This window comes from Xyrauchen texanus, chromosome 20 (genome assembly GCF_025860055.1).
Source record: "Xyrauchen texanus isolate HMW12.3.18 chromosome 20, RBS_HiC_50CHRs, whole genome shotgun sequence".
In the NCBI taxonomy this organism is placed as follows: domain Eukaryota; kingdom Metazoa; phylum Chordata; class Actinopteri; order Cypriniformes; family Catostomidae; genus Xyrauchen; species Xyrauchen texanus.
In genome coordinates, this window is record NC_068295.1 from 8,795,699 (window position 1) to 8,812,356 (window position 16,658).

Below are 16,658 nucleotides of genomic sequence, written 5' to 3' on the forward strand. Positions count from 1 at the left end.
GTGTTGTCACTGCATCAATAGCCAAATAAGTATAATAATAATAATAATCACGTGTGAATCGTTTGATACATTAACATAGACATTACAAGAAGAGGAAATTGTATATGATTTAGTATCTTAATGTTACACTTGACAAGCTCCAGACACGCACAATTTACAGAGACCGCAAACAGAGTCAAGACCGCGCCCATCCGATCTGAATCACATTTACATTCATAAGGTTTGCACTTTAGAAATATTGGCTACACAGATTCATAAATTCTTGTAATTTTGGATATGTTTATTTAAAATGTCACTTCATCCTTGTGCTTTTTGGATATTCAGTCATACAAATATGTTTTATATTATTTGGATGAATCCATTATTCTTTTTAAAGTCAATTATTCCATGATAGATAGATAGATAGATAGATAGATAGATAGATAGATAGATAGATAGATAGATAGATAGATAGATAGATAGATAGATAGATAGATAGATAGATAGATAGATAGATAGATAGATAGGAACACTTTTGCCATTGTTGGAATTGAAAGATGGCTAATCTGGATCACATTGGACAGAGGAAATACATTCTGCTCCTATCTTTGACCGATGACAGAAATAGCTGACAGACAGACAGACAGACAGACAGACAAAGATAGATAGACAGACAAACAGACAGATAGGAACATTTGCCATGGCTGGAACTGAAAGATGATGGCTAATCTGGATCACATTGGACAGAGGACAATACCATCTGCTCTTGTCTATGACTGATGGCAGAAATAGCTGCACACCACAAAACCATTGCAAAGGAACTTTGCCTAACATCCAAACAGCAAAACAATTTGCATTACAGGCCCATGTGATCTGACATTATCAAAACTGCTTATTGCCCAGAGCATACATACACGCACATACACACACACACACACACACACACACACACACACACACACACACACACACACACACACACACATTCACAAATACACACGCACTCACAGTACACAGATTCAGGCATGATATACCCTGAAAAGTCAGAGGAAGTGTGTACACTAATCAAGGCTTATTAGAAAAGACTACACGATGCCTGTGGGAATGTCTCAAAAACGGTCATACAACCTGCTAAAACATTTGGGAGTCCTGATGAATTAATTTTATCTAAAAATGTTGTGACATTTTTTTCTCCTATGTCAGATTATATGACTTAAAAGCAATTGTATAAAAGCATTTCTGCTATGTGTGCTTTCATCCTGCCATCTTTTCTGAATGAAAATAGACCACATTGGAAAACATGCGGAACTAAGAGCATTCACTAATTCCAACTGATATTGTGTAAATTAGAGGCACATGAAGAGAAATCTTCCACAATTCTAATCCGGGCCAAAAATGTATTGTGCAGAGGTGGAACAACCCTTGGCACAAAAGTGTCTGTCTTAAAGGAGGAAAAAGGGAAAATGAAGGTATGGCGGATTCTATATATATATATATATATATATATATATATATATATATATATATATATATATATATATATATATATATATATATATATATATACATTATATATTTTTTTAATGTATATAAATAGGGGTGTTAAAAATAAAGTGTTTAATCTTACTGTGCCTAGTCACTAATGATGCAAAAAGGCAAATAAAGCGTTAAAGCGCGTAAAATATTTTTATGGATAGTGATTAAAATTTATCATAAGAACATGTGGTTTTTCTTTTGTAACAATTTCAGCTTCATTTTATATTACAGTATGTCACTTTAAAAAAATCTTGCAGTTCTGCCTAATCAACTGAGTAACAAAGATGAGCTATTAGCCTGATTTAATATGTGTTATGTGGAGATATAAGACCAAAAACACATGCAAAAGCAAAGAGCTCCAGGAGGGGGAGAATTCAGATCTACAGAGACCATATTCCTTAGAGGACACAGCAAGGTTAACAGGCCACTAAATGGAACTTAAAGGTTTACACATTTTCCCGGTCAAACATATAAAGAAGATGCATTTGTAAAAGTGTCAATTAGGGGATAAGGGATAGGTTTCAGTTACAGTTATTGATACAGTGCAAATCTGAAATTTGTTCATGATTGATTGGTCTGATTATCTTGGTATGCTCCATAAGTATTTCCAAAAATATAAAAAAAACCTTAATAATAATTACAAATTATAATTCTTCAGGGCCATAACCACCATAGACATTAAGGGGGACATCAGATTGCTTTTATTCAGATCATTTGTTGATTAATATGGGTTTTTCAATGACCGATTCATAAACCTCTGCATTTGCTAAGGACAACCATCACTGTTTCTAAGGAAACTGCAAATAAACAAAAAACATATTTTTTTATTTTTGCATCTGACCACCTGGAATGATCTTTGGATCATTCTAAAATCTCAAAACGATCCTCAGACACATTGGGATGGAGAAATGTCTGTGTAAGAAAAACATATTGCAATACTTCACAGGCCATTGAACTATTGACTTTGGTGTGTGAAGTGCATTCCTAAGGATTTTTCCATTCACTTGGCATATTGTTTATGAAATCTGGCATTTTATTGGTAATACTAGACTTGTGTTGAAATCTACCTCTAACGTTACTGTCTTGTAGATGGAAGACATTAGCATGACAGCACAATCATCGCTTCGTAACAGATGTCAACCAAATGTCATTGTCCCTGAGATCTTGAAATTCAGTATTAATTACATTAATACAGCATAATCTGTATGCATACAGTGGGTCCCAAAAAGTATTTGAACAATTAATATGCTCTTAAAATGTACAGAATTTAACTGCAAAGTTGACAAAATATATAACCAAGTGGCAAATTCCTAGCCATTACAGCAGTTTCTTTTAACCAACTAGCCTCACAGAAGTCACACAGGTGTACAAGCAGAGTAACCACATGGATAGTTTATCACATTAACTATATGGACTTGTTCCAGTACCGGAAAGTGTCTAAATACTTTGTCTCAATTAATTTGTAACATTATATCGATTCTTTTCTTATTCGCTAGATTAGTGTAATTGCATTCATATTTTTAAGCGTGGCTTAAATGTGCAAAAAATTTTTGGGGTCACTGTATGTTCCCTGCTGATACCAACAATAAGTCTATGGACCTGCATTACTACACAATGTAAGACCACCTGTGCTAATAATAACAGAGAATATTTAGCCCGAGACGAAGCACTTGTATTAAAATGAAGGGGAGAAACTGGAACGGCCAATATGACGGATGTAGAAAAGAAAGTCCCACGATTACAGGTAAAAGAGACAATCGCCTTTAGATGCAGGCATCGTCAGTCAACACGAAAATGCACATGCTCATTAGCTGGACCAGCCTGAAAATAGTTTATTGCGTGATCATATCATAAAAGCACAATTTATGATACCATTGATGTCTGATTAAACTACTGACTTGAAATATATTCTTTGATCATAATCTTGACCAACTGTTTCAGAGATTTGCTTCCCATTCATGTTGATAGGAGCAATACTTTTATGCATTTAAATGGACTATGGTTGTAATTATCTGGTTCACAGTGTAGTTCAGTGCCTTTAAAATGGCTAATACTGCATGAGTATGAATGCTACAGTTCTTTCCAAACAGTCTGTGTGTTGACTTATATTTCAGCAGCTATTTACAAAATAATAGTAATAACTCATTGTTTGCGTAATTATTGTAATTCAGTTTCATTTTCATATTAAGTAAACCTTGTGCCTCAGTCATTTGGTAACAATAGACAGTATTGGCATTTCCCAGAGAGGGAGAAACACAGTAGACAGCAGGATTATGTGTGGTCAATCAAATGATGCTGTCCAGTACATTGCCTGTTTGGTCTTTGAAAGTTTTGGAATTCAAAATATTCCAATTACCACAAAACATACAACTAGCCATGTTTTTTTTTTCTTTCTTTTTCTTCTTTGATAATCTGAATTAGTATTTTTCAATGTATGGGGCAGGTTTTTAATGTAAATTTATTGGGTTTGTGAAAAAATGTGTGTGTGTGTGTGTGTGTGTGTGTGTGTGTGTGTGTGTGTGTGTGTGTGTGTGTGTGTGTGTGTGTGTATGTGTGAGCGTGTATTTATCACTTTGTGGGGACCAAATATCCCCATAAGGATAGTAAAACCCGAAATTTTTGACCTTGTGGGGACATTTTGTCGGTCCCCATGAGGAAAACAGCTTATAAATCATACTAAATTATGTTTTTTGAAAATGTAAAAATGCAGAAAGTTTTCTGTGAGGGTTAGGTTTAGGGGTAGGGTTAGATTTAGAGGATAGAATATAAAGTTTGTACAGTATAAAAACCATTATGTCTATGGAAAGTCCCCATAAAACATGGAAACACAACATGTGTGTGTGTGTGTGTGTGTGTGTGTGTGTGTGTGTGTGTGTGTGTGTGTGTGTGTGTGTGTGTGTGTGTGTGTGTTCTTGTGTGCAGGACTGGTCAGGCTCCTTGCCACCACAAATATTCTTCGCCTAACTGTTGACTTAACAACAGGAGAAGACGTCTGGAATGCGATCAAAATCATGCTCCATTCCAAGAACACAGGAAATGAGAATTCTGAAAATGCAAAAATAAAACATTATTAACTTGGAATATTTAGAAAAGCAAATAAACATTTATCAGAGTCTCTGAGATTTAAAACACATGGGTCAAATGAACTTTGTCTCTTTTTCCCCCACACGTAATGGACGTGACAAAAATTGGCAAGGCTTATGGTATTGCTTCATTTAAGTATTTGATGAAATGATAGACCTGTGATATCATGTAACTCAGGCTGTTAACAGATTTAATAGACATTTGATGATTTATATGTATATATTTGTTTTTCCTACACTCCTGGGATTAATGCTTAATTACAGTGACAGCACTGCATTGGAACACAGTAAAACAACATACAGTCTCAAAACACACAATCAAATAAAAGAAAGAATGAGTAAAAGTTAAAGTTAAATTAAAGTTGTCTTTCTTTGATAAATGGGATTTCATTATTCAGAAAGCCAAGTCTGGCAGAAAAGCCTGCTGTCACCAGGGATGGACTTTGACTAAAAAACATTCCAGGACCTATGACGACCTAATAACAACTACAAAATTGTCTGCAGTATTACCTTTTTATATTTATTTTAACTGTTTAATACCAAAGAATTTTCTGTTTTTACAAAGTCAGAATAATTACATGAACAGAAGAGAAGGCATTCTAGGGGCCCCAATGTATGGCAGGGCCCTTCTATACCTCTTATAAGGAAGACAAGTAGCTACATTTTAATTTCATCCTGGCTGACCAATCTAAAAAATGCATTTTATTAGGATATCCATTTAGGATATTTAAAATGAACACCAACTGCAACACATCCTCGCACTCCATATTCGTTTACAGAACTGTTTATGTTTGTAGTTGTTTGATTAGCGCAATAGTTCACCCAACATGAAATATTAAGGTATAAATGAATGCATGGGTGATATTTCATCCTTTAGCGTTATATTTGGACACTATTCGTTCAGAATATCGGCAAGAGTATTTTGGAAATAGTTTGCAAAGTGAACCATGCATTTGTAAAACCTTGAAGCAGGGGTTTTCAAAGTGTGGGGCATGCCTCGCCAGGGGGCGCTAAAACATGTCAGGGGAGGCATGGAGAGTGATACAATTTTATTAAATTAAACTTTTATAACAAAAATACTTTTTTACGCAACGAATCAGAATCTGCCGTTGCTGGTTCAAACAAAATGATGCGCTCAAGCCTTCATTAGTAATTTAAAAAATGCCACTTCAGAAATAGTATCATGGCTTGTGCTGTTTCGAACAAGTTATTGGATAAACAAGGATGTGTGTGTTTGTGTGTGTGTGTGTGTGAGTGAGAGAGAGAGAGAGAGAGAGAGAGAGAGAGAGAGCAGAGTGTGTGTGATCACCTGTTGCCACACCCAACCAGAGATGCTGTCAGCTTTCCGAAGGTCAGCATTCTCAGTGTAAAAATTGCATTCAAGCGGAGGTATTTCTCCCTATTTTGTGGTATCCGGTGTGCAAGAGTCAATCACTATAGAAACCATAATGTCCTCTGCCATTTTAAACAGCTCCCATGGTATAATTAATCAGTCTCAGCTGTGATGAGCCATAATGCTGAAGTTGTTAGTTTAATGCCGTATAAAGCTATTTCCTAGCTTTAGTAGTGTAGTGTAGTAAGTGTAGTAAGCGATCACGAAGAGCTGTTGTTTGTAAATGGCTTATGCAAATTCAATTCATGTTACCTAACTGTCTCATATTACACACAAATGATCTTTTGCCACCACCTGCTGGCTAACATATGTAATGTCAAATAAAAAAGACAAACCATAGTTCTTAACAGATCTGCACCGCTTTTACACTTCAGTTTAAAACAGCATGAACACAAGCGGAGTGATACACACAAAGTGAAGAATCAGAGTGGAACGTCTCACGTCCAATCAGATTCGAGGACCGGAACTAACTGTTGTGTATATATATATATATATATATATATATATATATATATATATATATATATGTTATAATAATGTTTTAATATAATATATTAAACTCAATAAATTATATATATATATATATATATATATATATATATATATATATATATATATATATATACTGTCTTTGACTTTGAAAACCTCTGCCTTAAAGACACTATTCTAACTGTGAAATGTAGATAATGCAAATTAGTTCCACACTGAGAAGGAAAAGTGGACCGTTGAAATGTAATCCAGCTCAATCCCCTATGCAACACAGAAAAACCAGTGGAAGGCTTATTACTGGATCAAGCGGAATGTAAATATCATGATCCAAACCTCTTTCCAGAGACTTTGGCATTAGTGTATACAATCCGTGTATGATTATCTAATGTTCTTTAGATACTGTGTAACTGATATCCAATCTCTAGCAAAAAATCTTATAAGGCCTTAAATTATACATTATAAATTCTGAATCTAAGTAATAATTACCATTGTCCCATGTCAGCCAATCTCCCTTGCTCCCTATTTATTGAATGACTTAACCTTAAGTATGCTGTCTCTCTGCACTGGTCCCAGAACAGTTTGAAATGCACCACATTTTCACCCGAACTCAATATAAAGCCTTTAAATGCTTTTTTTTTTTTCACAATATGAAAATGCACAGTAAATATAGGATTTCTAATGAAAACTTTGTGCTATTATACACATTAATATACAATGTGTTTAGCAGAGTGGCGTTTTGCGAAAAATTGCATAGCTAATGAAACAAAGCTTTTGACTCAAACAGGTTTCAATGTAAAAATTTAATTATGTTTCTTACCAGATGTGGTTGTGTTGGTGTTTCTCCCAAAGACAAATTCTGCTGTAATCAGCACCATGTTGTTTTGTCACATGACTCTGTCCGTCGAAAGTTTAACCATTTACTTACAGCCAAGAGTCTCCTGAACTGAGATCAGCTGGTTTAAATTAAATGAAATTATGCATTGCATATAGCGAAACCAAAACACAACATCCACGCATGTGTACAAGGGGTCGCACAAGGTTAAGTAATGTTTGAACAAAATTCACCACTTACTATGGTGTCTTGTGTGAGGTCCACTACATAATTCAATGGCTGTGTGATTATCACTACATCTGAATGAACTGTGAAATCTTTCAGCAAATCCACAGAATCCACACACACACACACAGGGAGCTCTAGATGGTGTGAGACAAAAGCTGAGGCATCATAAAACTAAGGGCCTTTCACAGGCCCCTGGGGCCCCTTTAAATGGGAACTCAAAGGCTAACTGAACAGACACACAGGTTTCCAAATCTATTAGACCCAAAGAAAGGGTTTAGAGCATCTCCAAACAGTGCTTGTGCTGGTAGACACCACAGCTCATATATCTTTTGGCTAAGGTATTGGAACTTTGTTCATGTACTTTATATGCTGTTGCTATGGTTTCAGATAGAATAATAACTGATACTGGCTCTCAGTTTAAAAACAAAAAACAATCAATTCATAAAGAATGAAATAAAACATTCTGTATTCCATAAGTATAATAGTGGCACACACACAAAAAAAACCTGGCATTGTCACAAACATTCACGCAGCCAATGCAAGCACACACTGTTTAGTGATTATAATCATGCTAATAGTTGGAAAGACAACAAAAATGTGCGGCTGAATGCAAGACTTGTCATTATGTTTTGATGAGTTTAGCCGTGGTTCAGCTGTGCTGAGACATTATTGTGCATTTGCTGTTCTGGCCAATTTTGAGCTGCTTCTTGTCTGTTTCGGATTAATCCAAAACAATGACTTCAGTATTCTGTGTCTTTTTAAATACACAGACCGCAATCATTTCCACAATGGAAGCTTATGAAACAGATTTTGAAATATTGCACAATTTAAAATATCTTGAGGAAGTCAATTTTCCTCTTAATTGAGAGTTAACAGTACAACAGTATGTAAACATACTATAACTTTGAGAATTCTTAACCAGTCCAAAAAGACTATATTTCTTGAAACTAAGCTGCAAAAAAAGGCTTGTTCCATACATTCACAAACAGATGAATGCATTTACACGTGAACACATGAACACCCTAATTTCTACGTCAATGACCCATATTCGGAAGTCAGAGATTTGGCCTGCACTGTCATGATTTGGTAAAAAGGAGTAAGTATGTTCTAAACAGAAGAACCAATAATAAGAATAAAACTGGGTGTGTTCCTCACACAAAACGGTTGTATGGCTTCAGAAGAAGCTGCACAAATCATATATGGACAACATTAATGACACTTTAATGATGACCTTTTTGAAGCTAGAAAGGCCCATTTTTAAAGTTTATTTGAGAATTCTGAATACCTGTTAGAGTGATTTAACAGCATACGTCTCAATCACTAGTGGTCTCACCACTGGGGAACTGGCAGATATATCACAGGAATCTGACCAAACCATTTGTATTATTAACTCTAGATTGGCTAACCAAGATCTTCCAACAGCCAGTGCACACCATGTTCCTGTTAAATTAAGAAATCATTATTTTATCATGAGTTCAATGTGCCAGGAGCAGTTCACATGTTGCACCACGGAAGAAAACCCTTAGCAGAACATACAAAAATGAATCAAAAGCATCTCAAAAGCTTATCTGAAAAACTTGCTAGCACTCTAATACACTGTCCATGTGTATTCAAGGAACATCCACATATATGTCCAGCACCTACAAATATTTCCCTTGCGATTGTATACTAATGCATTATTAAAATCAAAAGTTGTATGTGTTAACATTAGTAAATGCAATAAAAACTTACATAAACTAACAATAAAACAATTGTATTTTTATTAACTAACATTAACAAAGATTTTTAAAAAATGCTGTAAAATATATATTGTTCATTGTTATTTTATGATACCTAATGCATTAACTAATATTATTATAATGGAACTTTAAAATAAAGTGTTACCACAAACTCTTAAAAAAGTAATGAAAAAGTGAAGGACATTTTTACAGTGAACATACATTCACTGTACGCCTACGTATTCATGTGATTATCTAATCAGCCAATGGTGTGGCAGCAGTACAATCCAAAAAATCATGCAGATATGGGTCAGGAGCTTCAGTTAATGTTCACATCAACCTTCAGAATGGGGAAAAAATATGATCTCAATGATTTCAACTGGCATGATTGTTGGTGCCAGACGGGCTGGATTGAATATTTCTGTAACTGCTGATCTCCTGGGATTTTCACACACAACAGTCTCTAGAATTTACTCAGAATAAGGGCCAAAACAAAAGATATCCAGTGAGCAGCATTTCTACAGATGGAGAGGCCTTGTTGATGAGAGAGATCAACTGAGAATGGTCAGACTGGTTTGAGCTGACAGAAAGGCTACGGTAACTCAGGTAATCACTCTGTACAATTGCAGTGAACAGAATAGTATCTCAGTATGCACAACACGTCGAACCTTGAGGCGAATGGGCTACAGCAGCAGAAGATCACATTGGGCAATTTATTAGGACCATGGCGTTCCTAATAAAGTGCTAAGTGTGTGTACATTTGTCTAGTTATGCTCAGCTTTAAAATATTTAATTGGGTAAAAAATCCTCTTTGTGAGTGCAATTTCTATAAAAACATTTTTTTAAATCCATATCCAGAAATCATGATCGACTGGAAATTTTATGAAACTTCATTGGCCAAAAAGTGTAGAAAAGCAAAGCAGTCACAGTTTTGTGGCAAATTAATCCTGCTCAAAATATGAATATCAACGCTGTGTAGCAGCAATGTCATCATATGGCAGGGCAGATGGACATGCCCTCCAGGCAGAACCTGCAGACTGTGTTTATCCTGATACAACAGTGGCGGGTTTCCATCGTCCCGCTCAGAACGCTGTGGGCTTGGGCACTCTGGCGCAGGGGATATTTCCTGCTCGACAAGTCAGTGTTTCACAGACACACTTTATCCATTCAATGTATTTATGCCAAAAGTGACATAGGTACAACATGACAGAATGCAGAGAGTGACTAAATATAGGGCAGATCAATCCATAACATGGGCACATAAGGTCTGGAGATCCATCTGTGAGAACAACGCCCTCAAGTGGACCAAGAAGCAACTGTACGCAAAGCTACCAGCTCACTATCTCCAGTATCAGAAAATCTGTGTTAAAATTTGGCTGGATCTACATCAAATAATTATTTGTGCTTGCAAAGGTAAGCATCACTAAAATGCTAATGTACAAATTCTGCTATCATTGACTCACTCTTATTTTGCCATTTACAACAGCAGGGTGCGACTAACATTCTTAATGTAACAAGGCATTGATATAATAACATAAGCTTCATTAAAAAAAAATTAAAAACTAATTAGTCAATAATTGTTCTTAATGTCACATCTCATCTCTGTATGAAAAATGTCTAAAACACTGAAGAGTATTATTTTGTCTGCTTTTAATCATACAGTTTCACTGTAAGGAAAAACAAAACGATAGGCCTAATTAATCAAAAACTCCTTTTTAAACTGCTAGACAGAAACCCAATTAGGCTTCTGAGAGAAAAAGCAACTCAAGGCCAGGCAACTGAGATAAGTTTAGTCATTAAGAATGGTCAAACGAAACATATGTTTATTAAAATCTTTATCACTGTAAATCTCCAGAGAGGCCAGACTATGAATAGATGTCTTCATGCATGCAATATGGAGGTTGTAACCCTTGTGTTCACACCTGGAAAACGTCCAAACTGCCCACATGGAGCTGCTTACCCTGGAGCGACTAACAGACAGTGCCTTATTAATCTCATTCAGGCTGGGAGAGTTCGCCCAAAAAAAAAACAAAAAAACAGTCATTATTCAAGTACTGTATACAAGTATAGTAAATATACAGTAAGTGCTACACTAATATTCCCCTAGAAGGGGACTGAAAAATCTGCCAAATAGAGTAAATAGGAATCCAAAGGCACTGCATGCACAGATGGAAGGAACCATATTTATTAGTTTGTAGATCATCAAACACAAATAATATGATGAAGCACTTCATAGAGCGATATTTTATCTATATTGACATTTTGTGAGATTGAGATATTGATATCAAGCATTTCACAGCCTCAGATTATGTTTTTGGTTGTTATGTGAACACTGCTCATTCACTGAAATCAGATAATATTCAGATAAGTGATCTCAACTGGTGAGACACAGCCTAAAAACAGGTTGCAAGTTTGTTCTGATAGGGTTGCGGAAAGCAGAATTATTAGCATTTTGCTAAAATGCATATAATATAGCTCAACTAACCATATGCATAGTAGGGCTGGGGTATACGGATTTTCCAATTCGATCAGATTCTGAAGCACAAGCTCTCTATTTCATTCAATTCAATATGAATTTAGATTACTTTTGGTATATTTCAGATATCATTTTTTCAATACCAATTTTTCGATACTACAACAAAATACCAACTAACTTGTGTATAAAAAATTCGGATTCTCAAGCAATTATTCAAGACAAATAAACAGTCAGTAGTAACAAACAAAGAGACTAATTACAAGAAATAGAACAAATAAAAACAACAGATTAAAGATACAAAAGGTATCAGGTTTTCAATTAAACATTAAAGGAAATGATTGGCAACATTAAATAGGGGTTTGCTTGCAATAAGGATAAACATGGTTTGTGCTGACTACAATGTTGGGTCCTTGATATCCAATCTAAAAATTGGGTCTTGTATCTTAAACTATTACTTTTGGTCCTCCCGATCCTCAATACACAGTTATTTGAGTATTTTCAGCTCTCCTTGAGGGGTTGTTGGCAAGTCCCTCAAAGAAAACTATACAAATAAAAGCACCGTTTAGAACCGTTTAGGCATCACAAAAGCTTTGTTTGGATTCTGAAATATCAAAATTACATTTGCCACAGAGTGATGCAGCTAAATAGAGATGAGATCCATTCAGTGTATGACACTTTCACTGAAACAGAATGGAACATTTTGGACTACAGCATTGGTGCACTCACATAAAAAATAAATGACACTGTTTGCACTCCAACCCAGATTAGACAATTGTGGGTTGAAATCTTCAGTAATGAGGTACCAAGAGAACTTTGTTCTTTGCTCTCTCGGTTCAGATGTCATTTCCATTGCTTACAAAAGGTGTAAGTCATGGTCAATTAACCCAGAGTTGAACCTTATAGCATGGATTTTAAACATGGAATCTTTTTGAGAGTTACACAGGGCCAAATCTCCTCACAGTTCTTAAGCCAGTCCCCCCCAATCAGAGCTGAAGCCATCCTGCACACTCCCCTTTAGCTTGTCTGTCTGCACAAGGAGTTTCTGTTCACCCAAAAATTGACATTCTGTATGTTTTACTCATGTTGTTCCAAAGACGTTCTTCGATGGAACACAAATAGTATTTTAAATTGTTATTCACTGAACATCTTGACATCTGCCATTGCTCTCATGTGCACATGACAGTTTATTAGAGCACATTAGAGAAGTTATATTGTCCAGTCATGAAAGAATCTCTGTATTGGCTAGTACTCTTCTGATACAATTGAAAATTTGTGTTGCAGCCCTTTTCGTGTTACCGTCTCCTTAAATGAATCGTTATGTTATATCCTTCCTCATTTTGTAAGTCGCTTTGGATTAAAGCACCTTTTAAATGAATACATGTAAATGTAATGAAAGAATTGTTCTTTCAAGTCTTTTGAATCTTTTCAGATAATCATTGATCCAGTTCACATAAATCTATTTCACTGAATAATGACTTAAATTTCAGTCTGTTCCTCACACAAAGCTGCTTCTATGATGCTGTACTTTTGCATCCTTTTTTAAGCGTAAAAGCTTCAGTATTGTTATTGCATTGAAAAAAAATGACTTGTACGTTCTTCAAGATTTTGTCTTTTGGGTTTAAAAAAAGATTAGGCTAAAGAACAAAATAAAGAAAAAATAAATGTGAACAGAATTTTCATTTTTCGGTGATCTATTCCTTATAAAATCGAAAAGAGCTCCAACATCAAATGAATGATGGGGGAAGGAAGGAATGGTGCAGGAACAGCCAAAATAATAATAACTCCCCCCTGCTCTGGATTAACTTTTCAGACATTACCTTTCCCTTCTCCCTCTCTCCGTCTTATGAAGGATCTGCCAACGTCCAGATAAGGGCCCACCCTGCTTGGGCCCTTATCTGCACACAACGGGCCAAAATCTGTGGTGCCTCATTATGGTGAAATTGTCGATAATCACAGCAATGTGAGTGCAGGGAAATAACACCAGGAAACTAATCATGATACTTCAATTGTGCACAGACTTCCAGAATTATAATGTTGTCATGAGTGTTGGTGCAACAAGTTAGAAATAGATGGATGGATAAATGGACAGACAGAAAGACAGACATTAGATAGATAGACAGACAGACAGACAGACAGACAGACAGACTGACTGACTGACTGACTGACTGACTGACTGACTGACTGACTGACTGATTGATTGATTGATTGATTGATTGATTGATTGATTGATTGATTGATTGATTGATTGATTGATTGATTGATTGATTGATTTGATTTTGAATTTTGGCAATTACATTTTTGACTGTTGGTGTTTGAATAGACTTGGCCTGTTTGAACATTCTGTAAATGTAAGTCTATGAGGATTTTTGATCGCCCACTACGGGAAAATCTGTTAGAGAAGACATAGTACATTAAGTCAGAACAGAATGATGGTCTGTGCCAAGTCTGATGGACTGCTTTAAAGCTGTAGGAGAAGTTATGTATAATCATTTTGGTCTTTTTGTGCCTCAAGTTTGAAAGTATTTGCAATAGTTTTAGAAAACTTTTTTTCCCCCATTAAGTAATGAGTCACGTAATCTGATTAATTAAATATTAGTAATCTGTAGAAGACTACTTTCTTTGTAACTTCCCCAACACTGGTTGTCAACTCATTCATATTCTCTGGCTAAATGCTCCTTTTTGGCTTTATCTTTCCATCTGGAGTCTGTCAATAAGGAAATGAAAACCTCACTCAAGAGTGTCATCATTCACTGATGTCAAACACTGCTCCCTATATTGTAATATGAGTTAAGATCCAAGAGTTTGCCAGTTTTTGTATCTGTAAAACATCTGCTGCAGCACAGAAAATTAGCCTGCTGCAGGAAATTGCCCAGTATTTTGGATGAGAAAGTACAATAAAACATGAAAAAAGGTTATCAGCCTGTTTTGTTTTCAAAAGCCACTGCCTAGATTCCATAGCTGCAGGACTACCTGAGCATCTCTGCAAGTTTCAGAGGTGGAAGTTTTTTCTTGTCTCAGAGTTAATGATCTCAGCAGTGCTAACTGAGTTTGTGATTTACAGAAGATAAACCCCAGGCCAGTTACACAGGACTGGAGAGAGAAGCTTCTGTGTAGAGTGTGTGCCACAGTGACATCAAAATCAAAATATCTAAATTGATTCATAATTTTAACTGTCTTAATTTTTTAAACAATCATGCTTTGTTATATAGGTTGGAATGCATAACCATGTGTCTGAATAGCAAAATGGATTAAATGCCATGGAAACAAAACATCATTACGTTTCATTGTGTTTGACAGCTTTTGTATGACATTTTGTATGACAAATCCCACCAATTTTGAACAATTAACAACCGGATGTGTAAATTGAGTGCTGCAGGGTCTGTTTTGAGCTGTAAAATGATTCCCAATTCCCATTCTCTAAGTCCTCGTGGTGGCGAAGTGACTTGCCTCAATCCGGGTGGTGGAGTAAGAATCTCAGTTGCCTCTGTGTCTGAAACAGTCAATCCGCCCATCTTATCACATGGCTTGTTGATTGCATTACCGCGGAGTCCCAGTGGCCCATGCAAGAGCCTGGACATTGAATGTACATTGATTCTCATGCTTATAGAAGTTCAGTTTCCCTATTAATGAGTCTTGTTTTTAAACAGAAAGCTTACATAATAACCCTTGGGACGTTTTAGGAGAAGACTGACAGAAGGAAGCACAATAAGATTTAATAAACTTTCACAAACTAAAGGAAAAAGTGATTAGTCTTTTGTTACTCTCCAGAAACACACAGGAAAGTCTTAAGAATAAACTACTCCCTTTGGTCTTTTTAGCATGTGAGATCTGATAACTTTCAGACATTGTATTTAAACGAGCACAAGGACTATTGGTTTCTCATATTGTTGTGGTTTCCAGTAATAGTTTTCATAACATACAGTACAGATTTGTTTCCAGATGTAAAGATGGAATTTGCATGCCACTAACCCAGACAATACAGGTATAAAAGGAGCTGGCTCTCAATCACTCATTCAGATTTTTTCTTCGGAGCCAAGTGGTTGTGTTCAGCGAAATGAATTCCTCCTCCGATCCAATCCCCTCTTCTACAAGCTGTTGGATTTACAGCCCATTACAGCTGTTTCTCCCCCTCGTTCACCGGTGGAGTGCAGAGAACACCCCAGGGTGCTTCAGCAGATAAAAAAGTATACTCTTCCTAATAAAAGAGTATATTTCCAACTAAAAGAGTGGCACTGATGTAGTGTCTATTTAAAGATGCTTTTCCGTTTATGTGTATTTCCTGGTTGCCGTCTTTACCTCTCTGCTTCCGACGGCCACGATCACTGTCTCATATGCTTGGGCACCAGCTACGCGGAAACGGAATTCGTGGATGGGTCATGTCCTCACTGTGACAACATGACCATGGCCACACCAAGTTGTGGTCACGGCTTTCCTTCCTCAGAGGGAAAGCCATGCCAGTGGTACTCTGCGATTCCCTAGGTGGATAAGGCGGTTGCGGTGCACTTGTGCCCTGAGACTCCCGTCCAGGGCCTGCAGACTCACGTCGTCAGTGGCAACCAAGGCCTATGGTACAGCTGGACAGACCGCCTCCGCCCTGCATGTCATGGCTCTCCTGCAGGCGTACCAAGCCAAGGCTCTGAGATAACTGCACAAGGGTAGTTCTGACCCGTGATTGATGCAGGAGTTATGTTCAGCAACTGATCTCGCCATCTGGGCGATGAAGGTCAAGGCGCAGACTCTCGGGCAGGCGATTTCCACCTTGGTTGTCCAGGAGCACCACCTTTGGATCAACTTTGCCAATATGAGGGAGGCTGACAAGGGTGGATTCTTTGATGCCCCCATCTCCCAGGTTGGCCTATTCTGCTACACCATCGAGGACATGGCACCTCAGTTGGTTGGGGCTTCGGGTCAACTGGAGAAAGAG

General features: G+C 36.6%; 1 pseudogene; it reads right to left on the minus strand.

Annotated features, from left to right (window-relative positions):
- Positions 1 to 16,444, minus strand: part of LOC127660309 (golgin subfamily A member 7B-like) — a 52,019-nt pseudogene extending 35,575 nt beyond the window's left edge.
- Positions 16,445 to 16,658: the final 214 nt, after the last annotated feature.